Genomic DNA, 24,239 nt, shown 5'->3' on the forward strand with positions numbered 1-24,239 from the left:
CTGTATATATATATATATATATTTTTGGGCTCAAGCCATGTCGTCCTGATGGAAGTTCCTATAGGGTAGCTTCCTAGGGTATATTACAACTACGGCGATATTCCCAGAGAATTTACCTTAAGGTACCAGAATTCTAACTCCTGGAGCGAGTATCCCTCGTGAAAGGGATATCGCGACATATCAGAGGACGTATTCTAGACACGTCACATGGCAATCTACGACCTGAACAGAGATTCGTCTCGTAGGAGGGAGATTGACGAGATACGAATTCGGGAAAGAAAAAGGGGAGCCGCTCCCAAGGCTTCCCTATCCCCCGATTCGTATGCGTGCCTGGCGCCAATCCTGGCGCCATCTGTATTCCTTTTTGCGTAGCTTAACAACTCGGTGTTTTTTCCTGTTTTTCTCGCAAATCTTGGATTTATTCAGCTTTTCATGGCTTCTTCGTCTTCATTGACCTCGGATAAGTTGAGTATAGTGTCTGTTATGTATAAATGTAGGCTCTTGGTAAAAATTTGAGTGATTAATAGGATTAATCTTTGATACAAGAGCCGTAGCCTACCAGAGGTGTCCTGGACACTGTCACTCGCTAGGTATAAATTAGTTAGTCAGAGTGACATTCCTGGTTGTTTTGCTTAATAAAATTTAGCTATTTAGCTTTACATAGGATTTCCTTTCGTGCTTAGTATTATTTGGCGAAGTATTCGCCATTCTGGCCTACGCTAGGCCATGTAGCCTAGTCGTTAGGTCCTAGTACTTAATGCATGATTATGGTTTTTCCGAGTGTAATTAAAATTTTATTGAAGCTTTAGGCTATATTTTATACATTTTAGACTGTGTGGAATATTTCCAAGATTGTATACGTGAGAGTTTCGGTGAATTAGGTAATCGATTCTCTTGGTGCCTAGGCTAATTGCTTATGGAGCCTTAGTATACTTTATCATACTCCCCGATTGCTTTCTTTTCTTCGGAGAAGGTATGCAATCCCTTTCCCTCTGTTTAAGCCTTGGGCTTATCCCTAAGTGGTTTTTTCCGAATTTATTTTCGATAAAACTATACTAGGGTGTTACTGTACCTTCCTGTTCCAGCAGAGTCTGGTTCAAAGAGGGTCAGAACAACAGAGTTTTTAGTCTGAGTCCGTGTTGTTTGGCTTGGGGCAGAGTCTCCCTCGCTGACCTAACACTTACAAAGGGAGCTGAGCTCCCTTAGGTCACTGTCGAAGGTTTCTGTAGTTATGATTCCTTCTTGTGTGATCGACCAGACTAAGTCCTGTTGCTGTTCTCGGGGAGGATAAATCTTCCCTTGGGAGTTGCAACGCCTTCCTTGCTTTGGTGCTCTGGAAGCTGGCAGGTATTATACTACTGCGCTGGCCCTTTCCCTTAGATCTCCCTTAGGCTAAGACAGAGTTCTTGGCTGCGGGTGATCTGTCACTAAAGCAAGGTTGGCAGGACCCTCTTGTCCCTTCCCCCTCTATCTCCGTAATGGCCTAGCCATTACTGTACTGTACCTTGCCGGCCGGCAGAGCTGGCCGGCAGGGGTATTACTGTACCATATGTCATTCTACTTCTGGACCTAGTATAGGTTGGGATATGGATTGACTAAGCCCATTGCCGGCCGGCAGAGACGCTGGACGGCAAGGGTCTTATGTTTTCGAGTGCTGCCCGGACCTCTCTTGGTCCCTCATCCATGCCTGCCGGCAGAGCCGGACGGCATTGGTCAAGGAAGCCTGAATTAAGTTTCTCCCCTTCCTTATATGCACTCTTTCGGTTGCCGGGCTTGGGGGGTTGTGTACACTCTTATCCCGGCATCCATTCTATTTTCTTCTAGTGCTGTACCTGTCCCGGCAGCCGGCCTATGAGGCCGGCTGCCGGCCTATGAGGCCGGCAGCCGGGCAGGGGTAGTCTTCTGGTTCTTTTGCTGCCGGCTGGCATCGGTCTTGTACCTTTGCCGGCCGGCTTATGTCAGTCCTTGTCTGCCGGTCACCAAGAGTGTGGCCGGCAGCTGGGTACTACCTTGTGTAGTTGCTGGCCGGCAATCATTGCCGGCCAACACTGGCTGTTGCTGGCCGGCAGCTGCTGCCGCCGGCACAGGCATTTGAACCAGAGGGCTGCCGCCCTATAGCTGTTAAGTAGTATACTTTAAAGCTAATTGTGGTGTGTGCCGGCCGGCAAAGGCAGGCCGGCACACATCCTCCTATACTGTACTAATATTCTTCTGTATAGCATATACAGTAAGAAGAAAACTATAGTAAAAGTTTAGGTACAGCACTGTATCTTCTAACACTATTGTGTTTTCTTACACAGCCCTTTGCTGTTGCCCTCAGACAGGAAGCAGAGTTCTTCCCCGTCTATTATCCAGGATTTTTAAAATCATTGCCTAGGTGTGAGCTCCACCTGTTTCCTCTGGAAACCTTGCATTGGTTACTCTAGTAGAGATAAACCATTTTTGATTTTATTATCCGGAAGGCTGCCACAATGGGTTGTGAGGGAAACACAAGTGTGTGTCTTTCATTTATGAATTGTTATGCTATACTATGCATATCCAGTGATACATAGTTCACTTGATACTCATGGAAATTTCTTCTCTTTACAGGAGGACCCTCCGAAGTGCGGAAATGTTTTCTGCAATGTCCGCAGCAAGAACCTCTGCGGACATGAGTGTTGTAGGAGACACGCAGCATGCGCTGTCTCCAAGGATGATCTCCAGTATTGGGACCCTCAGGTATGTACTGTATGCACTAACCTGATTACTGAGGCTTTTGATTCCCCTAGAACGGCGGAATCAAGGGATATAGCTAGGGAAAAGCTTCGTACTTGGGTAAGGGGCTTCAAGAAGAACACCTCTGGCCCTTATCTTCCAAGTGAGAAGATGAGGGCGTATCTTTTTCCCCAGGCATCAGCTGAGGCAGTGATTCCCCAGGCATCAGCTGAGGCAGTGATTCCCCAGCCTCAAGAGGAGATCCTTCAAGATCAAGTCCAGGTGGACGAGGAAGTCGCAGATGCGATGCAAGACATCCAGTTGTGTGACAGGATGTCTGACCTGGACGATCGTTTGGAAGAAGACCTCCTGGCAGAAAGTCAGGATCAAGTTCAAACCCCGGATGTCGTAGAGGATGAGGTCGACGAGGTGTCGGCTACTCCGGTTCAGATGCCGGAGCCTATCCCCTCAACATCGGCTGGCCTCCCAGTAGAACTGGGACAGGCCCTCTCTTCGATTGTTGGAATGATCCAACAAATGCAGAAGGAGAATCAGGAGAAGGCGGCTGCAATGGAACTGCGTATGCAGTCCCTGGCAGAATCACATGGGCCCCGGAAAAGGCTCAATGTGAAAGACCTTCCCATATGCTCAGATGCTAACCCATGGAGGTATGCTGAGCACATGCCGATGACGACTGGAAAGATCGTCATTTCGGATAAGCTGGGTTCAGTTCCCCTAGAGGAGGTAGAATTCTGGCCCAGCAAGGCATCATATCCGGACTGCTATGTCCGGCTGAGAAAAGAACCAGCTTCAAGGGAGGAGACAGAGCCGAAGGAGGTCATTGTTATGGACCACGCTAAGGCTCAAGCCCTACTTTCATCCTCGATGAAAGAGAGGGGCTTCTCGAATTCGAAGGTAGCTGCATTGAGCAAGAAGCTCCCTTCGTTTGTGTCCTCTCCTGATAGAGCCTTCCCCTTTTTACAGAAAGGGTTTGCGGCTGTCCTAAAGGCAGTCGAGGCCGGCAAGCCTTGCCCCTCCCTGGAGGAGTGTAAACCCTTGTCGCTGGCTCTACCTATGGACCACAAAGACTGGAAGGATGTCCATCTGACATTCTCAGTGGGAAAGTTGGAGGCTGATATTGCCGGACGGCAATTCGGCGAGGACCTCCCCAAGCTGTCCGAATCTCTTTTACGAAGAGAGTTCGAGACAAAAGAAAGACTGGCTGCCTCAATGTCTCATCAGACTACTCTCGAGACGATGGCAAGTGACCCCAAGGTCCATGAAATGTTCATGGTAGTGGCTAAGTCTCACTTAGCCACAGTGACGAAGGACCTTTATAGCTTCGTCAAGGCAAGGAGAGCTTGCAGGGAGTTCGTGTTCACCGGGGCTTCGGTGAGACACGAGCCAAGGAAGTTAATCTCCTCCAACATTTGGGGAAAAGACCTTTTCCCTACCGATGTGGTCAAAGAGGTTGTTGATAAGGCCGCCGTGGAGAATAGAAATCTTCTCCAGAAGTGGGGCCTGGCTATCAAAAGAAAATCTTCCCCGGATGAGGGTCCTCAACCAAAGAGGAAGAATATGAAGACTAGGCTACCATCTCGGCCAGCCAAGCCTTATAGACAGCAACAGCAACTGCAATTGCCTTTGCCTCCAGTGCCCCAGATGGTGGCACAAACCCCGACTGCCTTTCAGTGGGTACCCCAGGCGGTGCCAGGTCAGTCAACCACATTCGCCCCAACGTTCGAAGGACAGTCTTCTTCCTTTCGTGCAAAACCTAGAGGAGCAGCCAGAGGCTCGTCTAGGCGCCCCTCAAGGGGAAGGGGATTCAGAGGTGGTCGTGGTCAGGGAGGCAAGACCTCAGGACGGCAGTCCAAGTGAAATGATACCGGTAGGAGGGAGACTGATGAAATTTTGGGATCGCTGGACCTTCGATCCCTGGGCCCAAAGCCTACTCAAGAATGGACTGGGTTGGAGCTGGTACAGCACTCCACCCCCATGCCTTCGGTTTTTCCAACACTCCACCCCCATTTTGGAGGAGTACGTTCAAGAACTGTTGGAGAAAAATGTGATCCGAAAGGTGAAGTCCATCAAATTCCAAGGGAGGCTGTTTTGTGTTCCCAAGAAAGACTCGGAAAAGCTCAGAGTCATTCTGGACTTGTCACCACTCAACAAGTTCATAGTGAATTGCAAATTCAAGATGCTAACACTGCAACACATAAGGACCTTACTGCCCAAGAGGGCATACTCAGTCTCTATAGACTTGTCAGACGCCTATTGGCACATTCCAATCAGCCGTCGACTCTCCCCCTACCTAGGGTTCAGGCTACAACGGAAACTGTACGCCTTCAGAGCCATGCCATTCGGGCTAAACATAGCCCCAAGGATTTTCACGAAGCTTGCGAGCGCAGCTCTCAAACAATTACGCCTAAAGGGAATTCAGGTAGTAGCCTACCTGGACGACTGGCTGGTGTGGGCAGCATCCGAGACCGAATGCTTGCAAGCTTCCAGTCAGGTGACCCAGTTCCTAGAGTACCTAGGCTTCAAGATCAACAAGAAAAAGTCTCGACTTTCTCCATCCCAAAAGTTCCAGTGGCTGGGAATCCACTGGGACCTTTTGTCACACAGTTTCTCCATCCCAATGAAGAAAAGGAAGGAGATAGCGGGCTCTGTCAAGAGACTTCTAGATTCCGAAAGGATATCAAGACGCGAACAGGAGAGGGTACTAGGCTCTCTCCAGTTTGCTTCAGTGACAGACCCAGTGCTAAGAGCACAGCTAAAGGATGCAACCGGAGTTTGGAGAAGGTATGCATCAAACGCGCGAAGAGACCTGAGAAGACCAGTGCCGCCTCGGCTACGTACTCTTCTCAGACCTTGGTCCCAAGCCAGACATCTAAAGAAGTCTGTTCTTCTTCAGCCACCTCCCCCGTCGTTGACGATTCACTCAGACGCCTCAAAGGAGGGATGGGGAGGTCACTCTCATCGGAAAAAAGTCCAGGGGACTTGGTCCAAGCTATTCAGGACCTTTCATATAAACTTTCTAGAAGCTATGGCAGTGCTCCTTACCTTAAAGAAAGTCTCCCCGCGTCACTCGATCCACATAAGATTGGTGACAGACAGCGAGGTGGTTGTGAGATGCTTGAATCGACAAGGGTCGAGGTCACCACCTCTCAACCAAGTGATGTTAGCCATTTTCCGATTGGCGGAAAAGAAGAAGTGGTACCTGTCGGCAGTTCACCTTCAAGGAGTCCGCAATGTGACAGCGGACGCTCTATCCAGGTTCACACCGATAGAGTCGGAATGGTCCTTAGACGCAGGATCATTTTCCTTCATTCTGAATCAAGTCCCAGAACTGCAAATAGACCTCTTTGCGACGAAAGACAACAAGAAGTTGCCCCTGTACGTGTCCCCGTACGAGGACCCCTTAGCGGAAGCAGTGGACGCAATGTCCCTCGACTGGAACAGATGGTCCAGGATTTATCTGTTCCCTCCTCACAACCTTCTGTTGAGGGTCCTCAACAAACTGAGATCCTTCAAGGGGGTAGCGGCAATAGTGGCCCACAAGTGGGCGAACAGCATGTGGTTCCCCTTGGCGTTGGAACTACAGATGAAGTTCGTGCCGCTACCACATCCAGTTCTGACCCAGCGAGTCCAGAAGTCGACTGTCTGCGCTTCATTACAGAAAACCCAGACCCTGCAGCTCATGATTTTCTCGCCCTAGCGGTGAGAAAGCGCTTCGGGATTTCGAAAGCCAGCATAGACTTCCTAGAGGAATACAAGTGCAAATCGACTAGAAGGCAATATGAGTCATCTTGGAGAAAATGGGTGGCCTTTGTAAAGGCAAAGAATCCGCAGGAGATCTCAACAGATTTCTGCTTATCTTTCTTCATCCATCTCCATGGCCAAGGATTGGCAGCTAACACGATTTCAGTGTGTAAATCGGCTTTGATGAGACCCATTTTATTTGCCTTCCAGATCGACCTAGGTAACGAGATCTTTAACCCTGGATAGGTACGGTGGGTCGTTTGCGACCCCGAGCGTAAAAAAAAAAACAGGTTTTTCTCACGTGACTCACCCCTGTGACTGAATTTGTGGGTGATCGACCTGCAGGAGGTGTCTCCCCTACACGCTCTAGTAGTGTCCAGATGTGCATTGCTGTAGCTGTACTCCTTCCCCGATTTCTGAGACGCGTCGGGGTCGTTCGCGTCCGAGTTTACCCTTCTGAGGTAGTTTGCATAATTATCAAAGTTATTACGTATTATGAAATTGTCGTAGAATGGTGCAACTTGAATAGGTTATCAGTTGTGGAAAGTCTTGGTGGATTGTTTGGCTACCATGTGCATGTTTTTTTTTTTTAGTTAAAATGTCGTTCATCACCACGAGGACCATTTTACCGCGAGTGCCCCTTTTTCATTTTTTTTCATTTTTTTGCCAAGTCATTTTTCCGTAAGATATTGCCAAATAGTGTCGTAAAACTTTTGATTGTTTAGTGTTGGAAAGTGTGTCTAGATGATCTGGCTACCCATGCATGACTTTGTTTTTGTCAGATACGACGTAGTTATTGGTATATTGGGTATTTAACTGCGGTTACCAATTTCTGTTTTTTTTCAATATTTGTAAAAATTACTACGTAGTAAGGAATTGCCGTATATTATTCATTTTTTTTTCATGTTTATGTGTTAGAAAGTGTGCCTTGATGGTTGGGCTAACACGTGCATGTCTTTTTTTTATCTGAGATGTCGTATATTAGAATGTCGGGCATTTTACCGCGAGTGTCCCTTTTTAATTTTTTTTAATTTTTTTGCCAAGTCATTTTTCCGTAAGATATTGCGAAATAGTGTCGTAAAACTTTTGCTTTTTTAATGTTGGAAAGTGTGTCTAGATGATCTGGCTACCCATGCGTGATTTTGTTTTTGTCAGATACAACGTAGTTATTGGTATATTGGGTATTTAACTGCGGTTGCCAATTTCTGTTTTTTTTTCAATATTTGTAAAAATTTACTACGTAGTAAGGAATTGCCGTATATTATTGATTTTTTTTTCATGTTTATGTGTTTGAAAGTGTGCCTTGATGGTTGGGCTAACACGTGCATGTCTTTTTTTTTTATCTGAGATGCCGTATATTAGAATGTTGGGCATTTTTCCGCGAGTGCCCCTTTTTATTTGTTTTGCATTTTTTTGCTTAGTCATGTTACCGTAAGGAATTGGCAAGTAGTGTCGCAAAACTTATATTTTTATAGTGTTGGAAAGTGTTTCTAGATGATCTGGCTACCCATGCCTATTTTTTTTTAGCCAGATATGGCGTATATATAAGTATGTGTTCGATTTTCCTGTGATTGCCATTTTTTCGTTTTTTCCCATTTCTTTCAAAATTACTACGTACTAAGGAACTATCACAGAGTAATATATCATTTATATGTTTATTTGTCGGAAAATATGCCTTGATGGTTTGCCTAGCACGTGGCTGAAATTTTTTTTCTTCTGAAATGCCGTATATTAGAATGGCCATTTTTCCACGAGTGCCCCTTTTTATTTGTTTTGCATTTTTTTGCTTAGTCATGTTACCGTAAGGAATTGGCAAGTAGTGCCGCAAAACTTATATTTTTATAGTGTTGGAAAGTGTTTCTAGATGATCTGGCTACCCATGCCTATCTTTTTTTTAGCCAGATATGGCGTATATATAGGTATGTGTTCGATTTTCCGGTGATTGCCATTTTTTCGTTTTTTCCCAATTCTTTCAAAATTACTACGTACTAAGGAACTATCACAGAGTAATGATTCCTCTAGATGTTTATTTGTCGGAAAATTTTGTTTACTTTTTTTTTGATTGAATATCATCAAATTTTTTTAGCTAAAATATTGTTTTACATTTTTTTTTCGATTTTATTTCCCTTCAAAAAAAATTTTTTGGGTCAGAATTTTAATTTTATAGGCGTAAAATAATCGACAATTATCCAGCAACCCACCATACAATTTTTATGCATATCCAATAATAATTAGATTAGTAAATAACACCTTGAAATTGACATACCCTTCCTACATTTCAAGTGGCAGATTAGGGAGTCTGAGTCAGTGTGGTTGGCGGCCATTTTGTGGACATATCCGAAGCGTAAGCTGCCCTATCTATATATATTCTTGTTCCCTATAGAATTTGTGATATTTTGGTATATTTTTACCTGCATAAATATCATATTATATATTAAATATATGTATTTTTTTACGAAATTTCCAAGTACTCAAAAAATTACCTTTAGATATGGCCCCTGATATAAATGTAATTTACAAAATAATGAAGATTTTTTTACATATTTCTATTTTAGGATAACATATGTTTATTCCCTAAAAAAATTAGCCACTTCCTATTTCATTTGGGTACCCAAAAAAATTCATGAAATTTGGACAATTTTTTTTGGCCAAAAAAAGTTACCCTTTTTTTCTCATTTCAGATCTGCACCTCCATGGGTCTGACTTCATCCAAAATACATCAAGATGTGTCCTAAACATTCAAGAATCAATTCCTAAAAGGATTTGTGTATATATGTATAAACTTTTTTTTTATGAATTTTTATGTCAGGTCTTTTTTTTTTCTACTTAATTTTTTAAAATATTTATAATAAATAGTTTTTCTGCAGATGAGTAGTATTTATCTTTACAGTTGTTTTAAGCATTCATTGAAGTTTTTTTTGGCAAAAGAAAAAAGGAGGTTACTGCAAAAACTGATTTTTCAAGAATTTTTTTTGGCGTCGGGGTCGTTCGCGTCCGAGTATACCCTTAAAGGGGTGTCCGAGGACCGTACCTATCCAGGGTTAATAAAGTTCCGAAAGCCTGCGCTAGGCTCAGACCTTCAGCACCTCCAAAGCCCATCTCATGGTCTTTAGACAAAGTTCTTCATTTCGCCTCCTTGTTGAGCAATGAAGAATGTGCGTTAAAGGATTTGACGCAAAAAGTTATTTTCCTATTTGCACTCGCGTCCAGGGCCAGGGTTAGTGAGATCGTAGCCCTCTCGAGAGAGGCAGGTCGTGTTCAGTTCCTGGATGGGGGGGAGCTGAACCTGTTTCCGGATCCTACGTTTCTCGCCAAGAATGAGTTACCCACCAACAGGTGGGGTCCCTGGAGAATCTGTCCTCTGAAAGAAGATGCATCTCTATGTCCAGTAGAATGCCTAAAGGTCTATCTTCGTAGAACTTCAGACTTCAAGGGTAGTCAACTATTCAGGGGAGAAACATCAGGCTCAAATTTATCTCTGAATCAACTCAGAGCGAAAATGACATATTTTATTCGCAGAGCGGATCCTGACAGTACACCCGCAGGTCACGATCCGAGGAAAGTTGCCTCATCCCTAAATTTCTTTAATTGTATGGATTTTGAACATCTCCGTTCATACACGGGCTGGAAGTCTTCCAGGGTGTTCTTTCGCCACTATGCGAAGCAAGTAGAGGAACTTAAGAGATCTGTGGTAGCAGTGGGTCGTGTAGTTAACCCTACTGTTTAACTCTGCGAGGAACAGTGGTCTTAATTGGGGCGATTAAGTCCAGGGTGAGTGTGTAGGTACATACTGTACTACAAACTAAATGAGGGCACCAAGTGCCCATATAGACTGTTCCTTCCTTCAAAGGTGAACCTTGCATAAGTTCAGACATGTGTGCCAAGCGTTTCTAACGCTAATGTGATTGATTTGTAATACAGATTTTTTATGACTTGATACCTTGGTATCTCATTAAAGTGGTGTTTAATGGTTTTTCTTTCAGATAAACAAGTTCTGTTTACTATCATACTTATGCTTAAAGTTTTGGGTTACCCTCTTTTATATAAATATATATATTTGTTGTTAACCTGTCTGTTTATTATCTGTCAATAAACTGGTTCTTGAGAACCTTGCGTCTCTTTCACCTGTGTCAATTTATTGGTATAATTGAGCATTTTAATTCTATGTATCTTATCTGGGATAATTCTGATAGAATTGTTCTGTTTTGCAAGCTATGTTGCATTGGTTTATGTAAGTCCCCTAATGGGAGGACTCCGTCCCATAAAGGGACGAGGGCGGTTTTATTAGTTTCTTCCTATGCGGATATAAACCTTTGTCCAATACAAGTATTGTGCGGATGACTGGTCAATATATTGACGCAGTGGTTCTATACAAACTATGCTTTACTTAATATAGGGCGAGACCACTATATTAGCTTGCCTGGTATTCATACATAGATATATGTACTCTTCGAGACCATCCCAGCCTCGACGCCTTCTGTCGATCTTTGGAAAAGGCAAAAAAGATTATATCTTTAGGTAAGTAATAATAATATTATTTTCTCTGTTCCTTTCCTCCGAGGGACATTACAATACCTGGCCTCCTTTCCCTCATCCTCATCCTGTCATTCAGTCTGTTAATATCGTTGTTATCATTATTAATATCATTGTTAACATCATTATTATCATCATTATTACTCTATAGATGTAGAACATTATATTCAGAGGTCACGATCAGGTTTTATTTTCACAAAAAAAAATAAAATATTGTTTTCATCTGATTTGAATTCGATATAAAAGCTTTCGATGTTAAGTTTTAATTTCTTTCTTTCCATATATTAAAAGGAAATGTCTCATTTCTATGGCCTTGATTTAATTAATAATGATAGAATTGAATCAAAATGATCATGATTGTAATGAATAGGAAACTGATAAAAGCACCAGTCATAGTCAAACGCGGCTCCTCCTGACTCCGCCTTCTTCCTGCGCTGATTGGTTCTCTACAAGGAAGTGGGCGGAGTTATCCGAACGGGAGAACCAATCAGCAAAAGAAATGTGAAAAGGTTTCGGCCAATGAAATTGGGCCAATTAAATGAAGCTGAGTTGTTATTGGCTGAGGTGATTTAGATAGTGCATAATGTGGGGGTTTCATGAGGAGACTGATAACATTCCTTATGCGAGCGGCTACAATAGTAGCATGCGCACACACAAACGCACACACATTAACGCAACCTCCCAGACACACTGGCAGACATTGCTCTACTGTGTTTAGTTCTTTTGCCTCTAAATTCGTTATTATTATTATTATTATTATTATTATTATTATTATTATTATTATTATTCCCATTTGACCTTTTCCTTTAGAATCTTAAGAAAGAAACACATAGATTATCATTTTTCTCAACGTTCTTCTTCTTCTTCTTTCTCTTTCAGATATTCGCTTCAGTGTCAACGACGTCAGCAGCGTCAGTCGCCCCTTCCCTTTCTTGGAGAAGGATCCAAATGTCTATGTCAGGGACGTCAAGGAAGAAGACATCGAGAAGGTTGGGGACATCCTTCGGACATTGCAACCACAGGATGCAAGGAGGTGAGGAGACATCATTCCTTAAGAGAGAGAGAGAGAGAGAGAGAGAGAGTATTATTATTATATCATATTATTATATTATTCATTATTGAGTTTACCTAATACTCTAGGAAAATAGATATGGATATATTTAGGCCTATATACACACACACACATATATATATATATATATATATATATATATATATATATATATATATATATATATATATGTATATACAGTATATGTGTGTGTGTACGTGTGTGTGTGTGTGTGTGTGTGAAAGGGTACTATCCGTAGGCCGAAATTGTACGTGGAAATCCCATATAATAGAATGCATAGAGGGAAGTTGGAATTCCTCGTTGCTCTCTTTTTTTTTATTCTATTATTAGGAACACACACACTCCCTCACTCACCCTGCCGCTCTCTCTCTTTCTCTCCATTGTTACTCGGTCAAGAAAACAATTGCTGTGTGTGTTCACTTGCGTGTGTGTGTGCGTGTGTCTGTTATGCACATGTCCATCTTAACGAAACAAGATAACAATAAAAGCATAAAATAATGAATAAATGTGGATGACATCATTTCCTTTCTTCTTTTCATTTCATTTCATCCCATTTTATTCCTTTCCTTCTTCTTCCCAACAGATCGTTCTGGGCAATCCGGTTTCCTCTGTGTTCCCTGGGGAGGACGAGGAGCCCTGAGGTCATCCTCAGACTCCTCGCCTCCTTGAAGGGAGTCAGGGTGAGAGAAGTCATCGTGTTCCCAACAGAAGAACGACCAGATGACGAAGCCTTAGAAGAAGAGATGAATCTTAAGGCAAAGGAATCCACCGGATGTATAAGAGGTGTTTATTGGTGAGTTTGCTTCTTCTTTTTATACCTCTTCTTCTTCTTCTTCATAGGTGTTTTATGATCTCTCTCTCTCTCTCTCTCTCTGTATATATATATATATATATATATATATATATATATATATATATATATATATATATATATATACATATATATATATACAGAGAGAGAGAGAGAGAGAGAGAGAGAGAGAGAGAGAGAGTTATCTATAGCAATTTCCATCTCATTATTATATCCATTTCTTCTGATTATTCTGTTAAAATTATCTGATCATGTGTGTTTGCACCTCAGTGTTTCTTGTTCCCTTCAATTATCTCCTCATTGCCTTTGACTCTCATCATATTCTTCTTCTGCCTTTCCTTTATTATCATTATTACTCCTTTCTATAATGAATATAGTAATCTTCGCCTATGTTTTCTTTTGGGTTTATTCATTGAATTTATCCAAACTCTATTTCTTAATGGTGTTGTTTTCCTTCTTCATTATTATCCTTATTATTATTATTATTATTATTATTATTATTATTATTATTATTATTATTATTATTATCAATGTTTTGTTTATTTCTTTATTCGACAGGGATATTTATGATCTCTTTTTCTGAAGAGGAAAATAGAAGAAATGGAACAAAAGGAAGTTCTTCTTGCAAGAGTCACAGCTTCCAAAATCTAATTCACGTTGAAGTCTTTGGAAATAATTATGATCATAGTTGGACAATAATAACATTTTATATATATTGTCAGGTATTTTGGAAATAACATAATAACATTACTATTTTAGAGAGTATTTTTAAGAAATTAAAAGGACAATGATATCCTTGGTTCAAGTATGTCTCCCTTTTCTTAATGGTTAGTATATATAGATCACTTCTAGATTATAAAGGTCATTTTAATATATATGTATATATATATATATATATATATATATATATATATATATATATATATATATATATATATATAGGCCTATATGTGTGTGTGTGTATATAAAAATATAAGTATAAATATAAATATATAAATATATAAATTTTCAGGGAATGTTTAAAATTTCTTCATGAAAACCTTTTGTTTTCGGGATTTGTCAACTTTTATTGTTATGTTTATAATGATTAGATTATAATATTCCCTTTCTGATCATAAAGTTCAGTTCTGTAAGGGAATGTTATAAATCTATCTATGTATCTATCTATCTATTTTATGTATATATATATATATATATATATATATATATATATATATATATATATATATATATGTGTGTGTGTGTGTGTGTGTGTGTGTTTGATATAATTGTTTAATCATGTCTCAGACATCTACTTGACAATAACAAATGTGAGGGAAAGTTCAACGTCTTTATATAAAAACCTATTTTTTTTGGGGGGGGAAACCTTTATTATTAGGTTTATTGTTATATTAATTCTCCTGTTTGTACTATTCATTTTTATATATTATTAGAACTTTGCTCTTGTTTAATCATTTAATGCAACTATTTTTTTTTCTATTTTTTGAGGTGACAAAATAGTGCATGAATTATATCATGTCATATTCTTAGCAAATTGCTGCAAGACTTCAATGTACTAAGATTCACTCTAAAAATTGTCTAACATCTATTCATGACAATCAAGTCTTGCTGGTGATAGTAGAGGCGATGGTAGGTAATAAGTAACAGTGGAAATCATCAGAAATAAATCTCTGAATGGAACAAATGTTGTTTTTATCACCTTTAACATTTTATTTTTCAATATTAGCCTACATTGATAATGTCTTCTGAAATATCCCTAATCTTCCCTCAAAGCTCTGGACGGAATCTGTAAGCATAAGCTCTTCAGCAAGAAGTCTCTCTCTCTCTCTCTCTCTCTCTCTCTCTCTCTCTCTCTCTCTCTCTCTCTCTCTCTCTGGAGGTAAATGAAGACATAATTCTTACCTAAGTCCTTCAAAGGACTCATATCATGCAACAAAAAAGAAATGAGAAAAAGGGATCTTATAACTTTTTAGACAGGTGAGTTCTTTGTGAAATCTCTTGTTCTGTATTTGATTAGTTTGAACATTAAAGTAAACTTATCAGAAAGTATTACTTTTTCTGTAAACTTACATGTTAAAATGGACCAGTTTTTCTGCTAAGGAATCATATTATTATAGTAAATCAATCTAGTTTTGCAATTAAGGATCAAAGTAAAGGATTATCACACCAAGCTTTTTATTGCAAAGATTTGATCTTTTGTAAAACGCCTGAACTTTGTAATGGCCTCATATGTTGATGCTGTTTCTTATTGCAGATCAGATGAACTGGTAGAACAGAAGACTGACTGACTGACTGACTGATGCAGAGAGATACAGTTCCTCATTTGTTGGACTCAAGAGAAGCTGATATGTTAGGCCAGCGTCCGTCAGACTCATGAAGTGAAATTCTTATCAGAAAATGAAGGAAGGCAGAACTGAAGCTGACTTTGGAGAAGAGAATAATAATATGAGGTAGGAATTTCAGGGTAAGAATTTTGAGTTACTGTTCTTATTGATTTGTATGATAAGGAATTAATTCTTTTAATCAATTGAATGAAAATGTAAAATTTGTAGTTACTGCTCTTAATGAAAGAAATAGTAAAAGTAAAATTTGGAATTACTCTTTTATAAAACTGAATGAAAATAGTAACATTAATATTCATTTCTTTTATTCATGATTGAACATAAATATTTTTATTTTTTTTTTATTTTTTTACACAAAGCAATATAGATTTTAACTTTGTAAAATATAATAATTTCTTCTATATCAGCGTGAAATAAGCAGAGGTAAAATAAGTTAAGTGTGTCTCTGTTCTTCTCATGCAGACGGAAAAACCGAAGGAATAGGAGGGAGGAAAAAAGGAGTAATTATTAGCAAACGTCAGCAATAATTGAAGCTTGTAGCCTTCTTCTCTGCTCTCTTCAATTGGTAACTTTTCACAAAAAGAGTTAAACATTGCTTTTGTTTTTTCAGGCAATCTACTATTATTTTTTAGATAATAATTGTAAAAGGTACCTACTTATAATGGTTTTAAAGCATTGCCTTTATTTCACCAATTCATCATTGACCCTTATGTAAGAGGCATTTGATAATTCTGTTTTCCAAAATAACAATTTTTGTATGTTTACTGTATTTTTGTAGGGAAATGATTAAGTGACGAGCTTCTCTTTGGGAGTTCCTTCCTCTTCTCTAATGGTGCTTTCATCAGCGCTATAGAGAAATGTCATTCGGACATCTCCCTGCACTCAGCGAGTCCTTCCTTGCAAAGACCTGAGCTACACCTTGACTAGAGTGTCAGAGTCCAGGATCGACAAGGGAAGCTCCAAACCACCACGGCTGGTGGTACGAGGTGCTTGACATACTCTGTCTAAAGTGGCTCTCCTCACCTCAGGTTTTTATTTTGGAGGTTGGGCACACCGAGTCCAGTCAACACCTGAGCGAAAGTAAAGAGTCTCCCATAAGGAATTGTAGCCAATTTCTGAATTGAGGAATCAGAATCTGACCTCAGGGAGCAGCCCCAAGACAGGTCTTCAAAGCTTATCTCGGATTAATGGTGGTAATTACCAGACTTAGTTATTCCTTACCTTAAACCTTCTCTAGAGTCATCTTCTTCCTCTTATTTGTATAGAAACTCTTTTCTACATATCTTTTATTTTACTCATTATTTTTATCAGACAATTTGGTCAAAACTGATTTATATATATCAGAAGTATATAATTTTCCGTGAATTTATATCATCCATTTTATAATATATAATACTGAATAGATCTGCTCTGCCACTACACATTCTTATTAATTCAGTTGATCCATTTTGTGAAGATATATCACATGATTTTTATTGCAGACATTCTATCTATTGTATAGCACTCAAACTTTGTAATGCTATCTTCTTTTGACAGATCAGATGAACTGGTAGAACTGAATATTGACTGACTGACTGACTGACTGACTGACTGACTGACTGACTGGTGCACAGGGATATTGACCACTGTCATCTATTGAACACAAGAGAAACTGATATGTTATACCAGCGTCAGTCAGACCCATTGAGTCAACTTCTGATGAGAGAAGGAACACAGAACTAAAGCCGACAAAAAGATGAGGTAAGATTTTCAGGAAAAAAAACTACTCAAAATGAATTGAAGGGAAAAAAAATAAAACCTGAAATTATTGTTCCTAATTAATTATATGGAAAGAGTAAAATTACCTTCCGTTCGGTAACTCTTGCACATTTTTTTATATTGTCATTTTTATTGATACAATCATTGTTATGATTACTATTTTTTATGATAAATAAATATTTCTTTGATAATTTACTAAAGTAGACCTATATCACAACCTTTTTATATTACAGCACTTTCTTATATTTAGCTTAGGGATTTCAAACATTCAACACCAGTCTTTAGAAAATAACTGTAAAATTACCTCTTTTAAGTAATTTCATCATATGAATATCACTTAGCTCATTTGTCTTCGGGCATTAAGCAAGATGGATTAAACATATTTTTTTTTTCACAAAGATGAATTCTATGTTTATTGCATGTTTTCAGGAGAGTTTTTTCGTTGATCTTCCAATGACACTTACATCAGCCCTTTGGTGAGATGTCATTCTTATATGACTTCTTTTCTCGTTTTCTATTTAGGAGTCTGAGCAGTCCGCATCCTGCCAGTACTTACGCCGGAGTAGAGAAATTTTAAGGCATTTTTGACCCATTGTTCCTATGGTCTGCAAAACTGTGTATGGCTGGATGGGCCAGGCAATATACCTAAACAAGAGACATTATCTGCATTCTTGAAATAGAGTCTGACCTCAGGGAAAAGCAGGTCATCTCTCAAGTGTTGATTCCTTCACTTCTCGTCTCGGATCGATGTCGGTGAGTACCAGAAACAGCCACGAATTATAAAACTTGGAATGAAGGAGCCATTTGATTCCGGATTGTCCTTTTAAATATAAATTTGTTAATATTATTGAAATAAATATGAAATATTTCCTTTTGAACATTGTTCTATCATAAATGTAGTGTGTAAACAGAAAGATACGATCCATTTTGATGATCCGTTCTTTCAATTGCTATTTTACATACTTCATGAGAAATTTTTAATATCAGCTTCATTTAATTGCAGATTCACATAATCAAAGTAGTCTAGTCTCCCTGAGAAGCAAGACGAGGACATCTTCATCCCAGCAAATCATCTGGAATCCACTTAGGTGATTAGAGCCTCTTGATTGATCAGAACTGAAAAGAACTCACCTGATCTCCTGTTTGATCACAATCTTCAGGTGAGTACCATTAGATCTTTGCATTTGATCAGCAGACACGCGAAGCGACCTTACTAATAGATTAAGGGTAGATGTGATAAAATTAAGGGATTACCCGGCAAGCAAAATGATAGTCATATAATTACAAGGTAGTATAATGAAAAATAAAATACTCTTTATTTCATTAATAGCACACTCACACTCTCCATAATAAAATGAGTTAATATGTAAAGATATAAAGGCGACCTTCTTATCTGTAAATTTGCTACTGTACAGAAATGATTACTCTCAACATTAACTTATAGTAATATCTTTAGCAAGAAACATTTTTACCATGGCTGACATGAAAATTGTGAATTAATCTTTTAGCTTCTCTTCCTAAAGTGGAAGATGAAATTAATGAAGCCCTGAAACATATCCCTCATGATAATGGTGACCCAAAGTACATGGTGAGCAGTGAACTTTGATACTTGACTCTTTAGAATTTTATCAGTTATTTCCAGGAATAAAGAACATGCATTTTGGTACAGAACCAACCAGCACATCTGTGTCCATTTCAACCCCCACCCCCCTCCAGTCTGCTTTTCTGTCCACCTGTACGTGCACAATCTCAACAAGAGGTCTTCAGGTCTTCTTCTAACATGTATCATTCCACATGGTCTTTTAAGGAATTTCATTTCCACTACTCATATTATTTTCTGTTCGTCTCTACATCCAGTCCATTCTGTAGAGCTGTGCACTCCTGTTGTCATAGTCAACCTATTTATTAAACATTTCTTAGAACCCCTATAAATACATTCCTAAATTCCACGTGCTTTGTAATAACTTTTGATTCCTTCTCAAAGAAAACATCTACCTTCTCAACCTAAAATCCTATGTTTCTTTCCACAGGAACCTGATCCTAAGTGAGAGAAGTCCACGATAGTCCGATGCCAGATTGTGATAACAAGCGGCAGCTGAGATAAGGTTTACAGTGCCCCAGGAAGGTCCTGTAGTATGAGGCTCTCCACCTGCTGACCCCTGTCCTCAGACTTCCAAATCTGTCTATGCCCCATGACCCTTATTTCTCACCTGCTCAATGGGGTATTTGGGTGAGCAAGGAAGCTAGTGCCAATTCTACCTTAAAAATCTAAAAATTCGTTAGAGAATTAAAAATATACCATATTTCTTCACTGTTACCAGAAGACAAGAAATTTTTAATTCATAATTTATATTTTTTTTTCTAAATATCTTGGTGCTGTATAATCTTTTTGTTATAATATTTTATCAATGGCTTACCAGGAATGATTTTTGTTGTTGATACCTTCAGTATTCATAGCCCTTATAGAATGTATTTTTTCAACCAAACTATAGTTATTCCCTTCCACAAAATGGCACTTTTTCTAAATATATATCAGTGCCCATGTACTGCATACCCATTTACAACATAATTTGAATGTACTATTCTTTATACTGTATACCCATTTACGATATAACTTGAATGTACTATTTATCATACCGTATACCCATTCATGACATGATTTGAATATACTATATTTGTACTCTATACCCATCTACAACATAATTTGATTTTACTATTTTTATACTGCATATCCTTCAAGAAAATAAGTTTAATATACTATTTCTATACTGTATATCCATTACGACATAATTTCATTGAACTATATTTGTACTCTATACCCATTCACAACAAGAGTTAAATATACTGCTTTCATACTGTATACCCATTTACGAAACAGTTTTATTTTACTATTTGAATATACTATTTTTATACTGTATACACATTTACGTCATAATTTAACTGTACTATTTTCATACTGTATATCAATTTACAAAATAATTGGAATGTACTATTTTCATACTGTATAGCTATTTACGACATAATTCAATTGTAATATTTTTTTACTGTATATCCATTGACATCATAATATGAATATACTATTTTTATACTCGACACCCATTCACGACACAATTTGAACATACCGTTTTTGTTATTAAAATATATATTTTGTAGCCTTCTGCAATATTTTTTATTAAGATATAATCTAATGTACTATATATATCCATCCTTGAATTCAGATTTTCACTCAATTCTTGCTCATGAATACAAATAGATTTAATATATATGTTGTGTTATTTGGGGAATATCATTTTGTTGACATATATTCCTATATGATATTGATAAATAACCTGGATTATAATTTTTATTTGTGTTAATATGGACAATTTATGCACTGCACCTGATTATATAATTTAATATTAATTTTTACTGATATTTAGACATTATACTGATAATATGCTGTTGTTGATACAATAAATTTACCTCTAATAATAACTGTTTTTTATAAAAACCTTTTATTACCATCATAAGGACATTAGTTAAGGTGGTATGTATATATAGTAAGGAGGTTGGGGGAGGGGATTCTTCACGTGCAGGTGTCTTCCTTGTTTCCTTGTTGCTTCTGATCAACAGATTTGAGTTGATGTCACAGAGAAATGTGACGTTACTGCAACAGACAATGTCGCAATTTGATGGTGAAATGATGATGACCTTTTAGATGTGTTTGCTGGGAGAGGAGAAGTCCCGCTTCTTTGTTAGTCTCGGTGGAGGATGGTACTCTCTCTCTCTCTCTCTCTCTCTCTCTCTCTCTCTCTCTCTCTCTCTCTCTCTCTCTCTCTCTCTCTCTCTCTCTCTAAAAGTAATTTCATATTGATTTTAATAAATTACAGGGACACTAGAAACATAAAACAACCTAAGTAAGAAGATCCAATTTTCTTCTCACAGAAAAACATTCTTGGTCTAAACTAATAAATTTCCACATTAAATCTCTAAAATTATGAATCACTTATTTTCTCCAATGATAGCTTTGGGCTGAGGTACCGGTGCCAATGCCACGCTGGCTATGAAGGTGATGGTACCTTCTGTAATCCCAGAATATACGTTCAAAGAACATATTTTCTAGCTGCTCTATTACACACTCACTAGTTTGCATACACAACCGGCACCATGTAGCAAATTGCAATGGACTGAAATATATGACTGTCAGGTAATGATACCGGCAAAAGTGCATCATATCCATCTCTATCTGATACCACACCTTAACGTCTACTCAAGCTTTCTTTACTTCACTTCACCGTTACAGGGTCAATGGATTTAAACACTTCACTACCATTTACAACATCATGAACTTGACGACGGACAACTGTAGCATTTTGTCTCCTTGCAAAATACAGGGTTCACTGCAACCCCGTGTGCCCTATCTCCTCGTACACCCATCTTACCAAATTCTACATTGTATTTCCCACAACAGCACATAACTCTGGCTTTCTCATTCAGCTCTTTGGTACGTGAGTCAAAGAGTAAGCCTCGTTCTTATAAGAAGGGACCAGTGATATGGATATTCATAACTTGTTCTCTTTTACTAAAGCTGTCATTATTGCAATCCTTTGCTGAAATAATATCTTGTTAGTTGCCTTTGATTTAAATCGGCTCTCTCCTGTCAATCTCTCTGATATCCACTGATGCACAGTTGCAGAGTCCAATCTTTTTTTCAGTTCTTTCACTTCCCATACTAACACAAATTTCATTCCATTTATTAACCCATCCAACTCGGCCCTATCAATATGCCTGGCTTCCTCCTTCCTAATCCAGCATGCATCTTCTACCATGTATCCACCGATCTCTACCACAGCGCCTACGGCCAATGAACTTGCATCAACCCAGAGTATCGCTGACCTTTTACCAGATTCCCATCTTCTTCTTGTAGGATCACTTGTCCTCACAGCCACTATTGTACCGCGGAAAGACTGTACCACCCTGCTGTAGGTCACTATATCATTCCATTCCCCCATCGCCTGACTCGATTTGCGCTTGATGAACTCCGCAGTTACTCGCAGCCATCCATACACGGGGTAATGACTAACTAGTTTTTCACACACAAAATATATTGTGATGTGTCACTTGGTTGGATACCTTTTGCACATTAACATTCCTACCTCACTACAACTTGCAATTCTCTCCCCACACCTGCAGTCCAAATGCTCATGTGCATTCCTGCATGTTTTTAAGCTGCGGAGATAAAAAACCCATATATTTCCAAATGAATAATTACATATTCCACTACTACAGTATCCTCACGAACTATTACATAATATAAATATGCGGACGTAGTATCGTCACGCACTGCTGCGTTTTGTTCCAACACTTTATTAATCACTTCTTTCATCACCAGTGGGGCCACATTTAAGCCAAATCTAAATCTAGAAAGGCAATACCGCTTACCTTCAAACATAACTGAGTGGTATGGCCATAATCTCTCCTCCACTCGTATTCGCAAATAAACCCTGGCAAGAACAATCAATGTTACATTTACAGCCCTCTTTCAGCACTTACGTAGCTTGTCTGCGCATACATCCTTATCTCCTGTATGGACATCAATGTAAGCATTGACTTCACGAAAGTCCACCACCAACCTCACCTTATCCTAACTAGGCTGGATAACTGCCATCAACGGAATTAAACCTTCAGTAGTGACATTCAAACCCTTATCATACGACTGCCGCCAGCTCCTTTGTATCCACTCCTGCAACTCTTCCCCATATCACTGTTGGGCTTCGGGTGGGACTTCATATTCACATCTTGTATTCTTCAGCAGTACTAGCTCTTTGCAGTCTCTCCATTTCCAGGCCATCATCCAACACCTAGCCAAAGTATCAAATGCTGTGCTGAAGTCTTGCGATCACTTGGAGCCCATAACTGCTATGGGTATTCATACACAGGCCAGCTAATGCTGCGTTTATTCCAGGCTGTACTGAAAATATTACTTCTTCCTCAGTCATAGCCATCACTCTTTTCATTTTCTTTATTGCACCTATACACATGACACTCGCAAACCAAAAGAACTTCGTATTTGATACGTTGGCATGTACTTCCACCTCGTCATTACCCTTCACTGCCACATATACTTTGTCTGTCCCTTGACTGTTCCAGATATCTCCAATTAGCGTCATAACATCTTTCTTTCGCTACCATCTCTCGCATCTAACTGCATTAACGATCACTCGTGTGCATCCAATATCCACCATCACTTCGCATTTTTTTTCAATTAACTTGCAGGTTTTTTTCATGGTAAAGCACCTTTAGTCTCCCAAAAAAGGTAGCTGGAGCTGAAGCCAGCTTTCATTACTCGTTTCCCATCCGCTTTGTAGCATCCCTCTCTGGGTATTCCGTTGTAACATGTACCACTTTTCCATACTTGAATCGTTTGATTTCTCGTTTCTCTTTTCTAGCGACTAGACAGTGCTTGGTAAGATGGTTTGACCTTCAACATGCGTAACAACCTTGTTGACTGCTGTGCGGTCCAATCTTGGTGCAAGTCTTTACTAAAACTCTAGTTGTCCCTACCTCAGCTGGCAATAGTGATCCACTCGCACCCTTGCATTCCTCACCAATTGTTACCACACTACCCACCATACTAGAACCCTTATCAAGTTACACAGCCCTGTCTCTCTTCAGTATACTCTCAAGCCTTCAGTCATCAAGGTTGGCTACTACACCTAGCATTTGCCTTGCGCCTTTAGGCAACACCATCAAATCTCACATGCCAAAGTCTTCTAGGACACTCCTCCAAAGTTTTAGACCTAACTTGCACAAATTTGCCAAAAACACATCAGGGACCTCACCTGACTTAATCTTTTGGTTCACAAACTTCTCGTATGAAGCAAAGGAATTCATTGCAAAAGCAGCCTTTAAACTCTTTTGAATATCACTTATCTTACCCCTTTTGTCCTTGGGTAGTTGTTGGTACACTGGATATGCACTCCCTGTTAGTCTTAATAGCACCACAGTAGCAACTTCCATGACATTCTGAAATTCACACACCGCGCTCACCACGGTCACTTTCTCCAACAACTCTGAGATATCACCCTCACTGGATTACTCAGGTATCGGCTTCAACACAGTGGCCATGATGTCTCCCATTCTGCTTGTTTATAAAGGCCTAGATTGTGTGTGATAGTCAAACTTACTTGTCCAAGGCCTGTCCATTCCTTCGCCAGCTCAACTGCCCTCCTGCCATATGGTGCAATCCTTTCCAACTGGCTACTCACTCCATTATCCTTTAGTATCA

General features: G+C 39.3%; 1 protein-coding gene and 1 long non-coding RNA gene across 2 annotated transcripts in view; both read left to right on the forward strand.

The window, feature by feature from the left end:
- Positions 1–24,239, forward strand: part of LOC137633786 (uncharacterized) — a 521,664-nt gene that overhangs the window by 21,552 nt on the left and 475,873 nt on the right. The gene's annotated exons all lie outside the window — the stretch shown is intronic.
- On the forward strand, positions 16,760–19,504 carry LOC137634021 (uncharacterized). Its single transcript, XR_011042427.1, has 4 exons — positions 16,760–16,954; positions 17,495–17,725; positions 17,976–18,132; positions 19,003–19,504. It is a non-coding gene; the product is annotated as an uncharacterized lncRNA (long non-coding RNA).

This window comes from Palaemon carinicauda, chromosome 43, assembly GCF_036898095.1.
Source record: "Palaemon carinicauda isolate YSFRI2023 chromosome 43, ASM3689809v2, whole genome shotgun sequence".
NCBI classification, from domain to species: Eukaryota; Metazoa; Arthropoda; class Malacostraca; order Decapoda; family Palaemonidae; genus Palaemon; species Palaemon carinicauda.